This window comes from Grammomys surdaster, unplaced genomic scaffold (assembly GCF_004785775.1).
Source record: "Grammomys surdaster isolate TR1022 unplaced genomic scaffold, NIH_TR_1.0 126063, whole genome shotgun sequence".
Taxonomy (NCBI): domain Eukaryota; kingdom Metazoa; phylum Chordata; class Mammalia; order Rodentia; family Muridae; genus Grammomys; species Grammomys surdaster.
In genome coordinates, this window is record NW_021620873.1 from 3,441,312 (window position 1) to 3,448,180 (window position 6,869).

Here is a 6,869-nt window from a genome sequence, read left to right on the forward strand (position 1 = left end):
AGAGAGAGAGAGAGAGAGAGAGAGAGAGAGAGAGAGAGAGAGAGAGATTGAGAACCAACAAACACATCAAGATTTTTCTTGAGCTAAGAAAAAATTTTTCTTGAGCTAAGGAAAAAAATAAGCCTTTTAAACAGAGACACTAGTGTCTGTGCCCTTTGGCTACCAGACCACTGAGACAATAGGCAACAAGGCACCGGACTTTCCCCAGGAAACTGTCAGACTTTACCGGAGAGGCCAGAGCTGAGGCAATGCTATGTGTGAGACCGCACCTTAATAGGACTGCTTATTGACACATACCTCATCTTTACTTTTTAAATTTTTTTTTGTATTTTCTGGTATGGGTGTTTTGCCTGCCTGTGCATTTTTGCACCCTTGTGTGCCTACCACACTGGGGGGCCATAATAAAGTGTCAGATCCTCTGGAACTAGAGTTACACTTGGGACCCACCATATGGGTGCTGGCGATTAAACTGAGGCTCTCTGACAGAACAGAGTTCTTAATCACTGAGCCATCTTTCCAGCCCCTTGCTTTCTATTTCAACCTAAACCTGAGGGCTGAGGCTAGAGAGATGGCAGTGGTTGGAGTTTAGTGTCTGCTCTGCTGGCAGAAGGACTGGTGGGTATGGCCCAGAGGACTAGAACCCCATCACTGGGGAAGAGAAGACAGAAGGATATTGCTCAGTTGGAAAAATTATGAGCTCCAGGCTCAGTGAGGAAACCCTGCCTCAAAAGGACTAAGCCCTTCTCTGGCCTATGCTGTGTCTTGCAATGCTGAAGGGATTGACCTAAGTAGGGCAGTGAAGGAATGAAGAAAGGATAGACACACAGACACATGGATTGAAAAGCTGGGATCCTGTGGGCCATGCTGTTTGATGGAGACACAACAACAGCAACTCAGAAACTCAACGTGCTTGATATCACCTGAATCAGAGAGGCAGATGTGGTGTGCATGGAAGAAGAAGACAGGCTGAAGAAGGAGACAGGTTTATGGTATACAGCTGAACAAACAGTGAGGTTAGCTCATATCAGTAGAAGCTCTCTACAGGAGAACAGTCTCAGGCTGCAGTCATCCCAGAGGAGGAAGCTGTGGTTGACAGTTTCTGCACACACTGTCAACATTCTCACTCAGACCAGCGGAAGGCTTTGCCACCATCCCTCAGCGCCTCACCCTGGGAAATTCTTGGCCACTCCTATGGGGCTGAGGCATTGGGGTTCTTGACATGGCTGTTTCCATGCCAACAGTACACATTCATTTGACTTTCCCAGTCTCTCCAAGCCTGTAACAACCAACCAACCAAACAAACAAACAAATAAACAACTAGCCAACCAAAAACCCTACCTACACCCTAAAGGAGGACTTGGAGTGTATGTGTGTGTGTGTGCAGGATGGGGAAGTCACTGTGCTTCTTCTCTTTGTCTTTGTCCCAGTGTGGCCTCATTTACTAACTCTTCTCTTCTTTTAGCTTGCTGCTTGTTTCTTAATTAGCCTACTGAGCATGGGTGGCTGAGCTTTGCTTGCTAAGACTGACCAGGCCTAGGCTCTGACCCTAACAACTCCGGTAACAGGAATACAGCAGGGCTGCTAGAACCTGTGGCAGGGGACTTGGCTTACCAGAATGTAAGCCAAACCCCAACTTACTTTTCACTTTGTAGTCGTGCTGGGGACTGAGCCCAAGGCCTGATACATGTTAGGCAAGTGCACCACCCTTGAGTTCTTTAAAGTTTTGAGGGCAAGGCTTCTCTGAAAGGAAAGTGTCTATCAAACCATTATAGATGCTGACCAGAAGGGATTGAGTCCTAGATCAAGTTCCTCAGTTATTGGTAACAGAGTTAGTACAAGCTAGGCAAACAGTTCTTCAGTGAGATATATCCCTGGGGCCAAAATGTCTTGTTAAGCAGAGAGGTTATTGGGTAATAAAATTTGCCAAAGAGTCTATCAGTAGAATAGATAACAAAATCTGTCACCTTTGACCTTTCCAGTGAATGGCTTGATCTTTCCAAGCAGATGAGTTTTCCTGGAGACAGGACACATGACCACTGAGTTCCTTGTCTGAAGTTTATCATTAGGCAGACAAACTTCAGAGAAAGGGCTTCTCTGAACTGGGAGGAGAATGAGAAGAGAGGCCTCATCTAGTGCAGTGCTTCTCAACCTTCCTGATTCTCTGCCACTTTAACACAGCTCCTCATGTTGTGGTGACCCCCAAACATTCAATTACTTTCATTGCTACTTCATAACAGTAATTTTGCTGCCATTATAAATCATAATGTAAATATCTGATAGTCAGATGATCTTACACGTGACCTGCCTGTGAAGGATTGTTCGACCTCTGAAGGAGTCACAACTCAGAAGTTGAGAATCACTGATCTGAAGACTCCACCATGCCTGTGACAGGCTATAGCTTAGCACGCAGTTTTCCGAGCACCAACCAAGCCGGTTAATACAGTGTGTAGTTGAAGCACAACTGTAGTTTTGATGTCTACCCCACATTCCAGTGATTGCAGCAGAAACCTAGAGTCCAGGAAGACACACTGCTGGCCAGCAGCATCTTCAGTCTGTTTAGCATTGTAAATCAGACTGATTGGCAGGGAAGCAACATCCCAAGTACAGTTCTATTTTGAAAACATCCAAGGCAAATACAGCTCAAGAATGAGAGATTTGTCCATGACAGCACATTATCTTTTCTTTTTTTAATATAAGATTTATTTTCATCATTTTTAATTAATATATTAGTGTGTGTTAGTATTCTGTCTAAACTCCACCTCCACAGTTACCTGGCAACAGCCAGGTATGCTCCTCCCCACAGTTACCTGGCAACAGCCAGGTAGGCCTGCCCACTTTAAAAGGGGCTGCTTGTCACTCTCTTACCCTCTTACTCTCTTGCCTCTAGCTTCTCTGTCCCCTCGCCCCTCCCCCTTTCTTCCCCCTCTCTCCACATGGTCATGGCCGGCCTCTACTTCTCCTCTTTCTCTGCCATCTTCCTCTATCTCTCTTCCCCCACCTTTGCCCTTTGCCCTGAATAACCTCCGCCCCCCACCCCGGAACCGTTTGGTCTGGTGTTGTCTGTTCTAAGCTGCCCACCAAAGTCTAACAGTGTGTGCCCACACATGATACAGATGCCCACAGAGAACAGAAGCCTTTATTCAAGTGAAGTTATAGTCAAGTGAGCTACCAGACATAGGTACTGGGAACTGAACTCAGGTCCTCTGAAAGTACAGCACGCTGTACTTTACCTGATGAGCCATCCCTCAAGTCTGCATCATCTCTTCTTGTTTGTGCTAGCTCAAGGGTAGGAAGGCATTCAGTGTCCTCTCTAGCCTCATCTCTAAGGGAAGTTCAGGAAGTCAGCGAACAGTCAACATCCACTTCTGACTTAGAAGCTAAGCAAACAGGCAGAAGCCAGAGATGTAGCTCAGTGGTAAAACTCTTACCTGGTGTGGTGAGAGCTTGGGATGAGTCCATGTCTACACTTATTCACACTACCCACAACAACAGTGCAAGATAGTTTGGTTGACATTAAGATGTTATTCTGGAGGCTGGAGAGATGTCTCAATAGTCAGGAGTGTGTACTACTTGGGATCCAAGTTTGGTTCCCAACATGCATGTCCAAAAATTCCTAACTGCCTGTAATTCAAGCTGCAGGGGATCTAGCATCACTGGCCTCCAAGACGCCCTACACTCACGTGCATATATAACATAATTTAGGATAAAGTTTTAATTTAGCTATTTTTGTGTATGGGTGTTTTCCCTGAGTGTATGTCTGTGCGCCAAGTATGTGGCTAGTGCCCAAGGAAGGCATCAGATCCCCTGGAACTTGAATCATACATGTGAGCAGGGCATGTAGATACTTGGAATCAAACTGGGTCTTTTGCAAGAACAAGTGCTATTAACATCTGAGCCATCTCTCCAGCCTCTGAAGCAGTTTTTATTTTAAAGATTTAACATTTATTACTGATAAAAGTGATATTAGAGGGTATGGTTGACATAGAAACACTTTAAGAGTCATGGGCATGGTGGCCAATGTCTGACACAGCACCGAGCTTCCCAGAAAGTCACCATCTCAGAGATCTTCCTCCTGCTCTGGAGAAGGATGATTGACAAGTGGAGGAAGCTGAGAGAGCTACTATGTTCCTCCAAATGCTACCTGTCTGAGGAGCAGCGAGGGAAACTACTTTACTTGCCCTTCTTGACAGAGAAAATGAAGAAGTGATTTCTGCCATAGTATTACATATGGTTATTACAGAGTTTAAAACAAAACACAGTAGTCTGGAATGCAGACTCCCAAAGCTCTCATCCCACCATCGAGGTCCTGGGCTGGCAAGGCCAGTTGGGCAGGCAAGGCCAGTCAACTGAGGAAGTTGTGGTTTAGAAAATTCATGAAGCAATGAAGCAAGGGAGTTGCTTTAACATTCTCTCTCCCCCCCCCACTCCCTCCCTTCTTGCTCTTTACACTCAGAAAAGCAAGAGGGGTTCTCAAAAGGGAATGCTGAACAAATACAAAGCACAAAGAATTCTATTTAGGAGAAAAATACCAAAAAGTTGTAGATATTCAGTGATGTTCAGACTAAGTGACTCTTTGAATACACTTCAGTATTGTGTAACCTTGCCTTGAACTTTGACCCTCAAGCCTCACAAATGCTGGAATTACAGGTGTGTGCTATCAAGTCCAGTGTCTCTACTTCTGCAGTTTTAGAATCCAGAAATGCAGGTGCTGTTTTGTGCTTTTGAAGACTAGTTTCCTCCACCACCACCACCACCCCCCTTAAAACTAAGCAATGAAAGAAACTCTGGCAGGGAAGTTACTGGAAACACACAGGAACAGGATTGGGGGAAGCCCCGCCCAATTGATGAACAATAGCAATTCCATTGAGTACAACAAAGGAAATAACAAGCTAGGTTGATAACACTGGGCTCTGGGTGCCTTCTACCAGCGAGGTCACACTCACCGCCTACTATGCCTCGGCCAATCCTACCATTGACTTGTTGGAGCAAGATTGCAGGTTGTGTGGACACCAGGGGAAAAGCCCAGAGGGAAGAGGAAGCTGCGAGCCTGCAAGCCCAGTGTTTCTCTTCCCTGTACTGAGTCATCTTTTGGTAAGGCACCAGGAGAACACCTGCCTGAGTTTCTGAAACATGGAAAACCCCAGCAGCCTGGACCCCTGATAGATTTTATCCGGGATAATCCCTCTCACCACCCCTCCCCATCGTCATTTCTAACTCTAATGGGTTTAGATCCTTTCCTCTCTCGCTCTAAGAAGAGACCAAGTCCACAGTTCAGTATGGCTGTAATGAACTTACGCAGCATTGCTATGAAATCAGAAAGTTTAAAAGTTTCCTAATTCGGCAGCAATAGCTAGTTTGTATTCCTCCCCCCCCCCCCAGAATGTTTTCATTAGTGAGGAATGGATGCTGAGCCAGGCGTGGTGGTACATGTCTTTAATCCCAGCATTCGGGAGGTACAGCCAGGCAGATCTCTGTAAGTTTTAGGACATCTCTACATAGTGAGTTCCATTAACAGCCAGGGCTATGTGGAGAGACCCTGTATCAAAAATCCAAAAGATAAAAGAGTGGAAGCTAGAACTGTTAATAGTGCTTCATTCCCATGATGCACTGGGCAGCTTCCAGGAAACCAAAGTCCTTGGAAACATGGACAAAAAAGTTGGGCCTTCAGGGAATTGACTGAAGTACCATCAACGTGGATGGAACCTGAAGCTTAAATTCAGCTCAGCTTGGAAACCTCAGGCAGGGTTGGTAGACTGATGGCCTCAGGCAGGGTTGGTAGACTGATGGCCTCAGGCAGGGTTGGTAGACTGATGGCCTCAGGCAGGGTTGGTAGACTGATGGCTCTCCTCCCCCTCCCCACATTATGTGGATTATGATACATTAGTATCCTTAGTTGATGAAGTAATTTTTTTTAACCGGTTAATTTTGATAAAGAACTAGATCCTTACATAAAAGCAAGTATTTAATGAGCATTTACTGTGTTGGAATTATGCTGTCACAATAGAACTACGGTTTACCATTGTTTACTGGATCAGTGAAGAATTACAATACAAAGAAGCTAAGCAAAATCCCCATTTTATGTGTTTATAAAAAGATAAAGAGCAGAGAGATATGTTTTGGTGGGTGTGTAATGAGGTATGGGGAAAGGGGGTGTCTCAGCGGGCCCATGCCAAGGCATCCCTTCCCCCTGAGGGACCAGCCACACACAGTATAGTATAGAATACAGTTTATTCAGAGCATGGGGGGGGGAGTTAAGAGGGCAGTAGACTCAGAGAGAATGGGAATAGAGAAGTAGAGGAGTAGAGGCTGGTCATGAGCACGTGGACAGGGGGGGAGAGAATGGGGAGAGAGTGGGGAAGGGGCAAGGGGACAGAGTGGGAGCAAGAAGGCAAGAGACCAAGAAGGCAAGAGAGCGAGGAGGGGGCAAGCAGCCCCTTTTATAGTGTGTCAGGCCTACCTGGCTATTGCCAGGTAACTGTGGACGGAGCTTAGACAGAATGCTAACACCATTAGTCCTATTTACTCCCTCCAAGATACTTAGGCCAGAGGAAGTAAACCTATAGTGAGAATTCTGGAATTTTGGTTTCTTTAAAAACATAGGAATATTATAAGACTGTGTCTTTCTTTTAGTCCCAGGTGTGGCAATATGGGTCTTCTTCAGACTGTCTGTAGCAACTGACTATGATTTGCCTCATGCTCTAGTAGAGGCATGGTTTTGTCAACTGCATTTGGTTTCTATGATTGTGCTACCTTTGGAATTCTGGAAACTTTTCAGAGGGTATATAAGTGCTGGAACCCGAATAGGTGGGGTTTACTCTTTCTTAGTAGTCATTCTCAGAAGAAACAAAAGGAAAGAAATTAGATTCCGG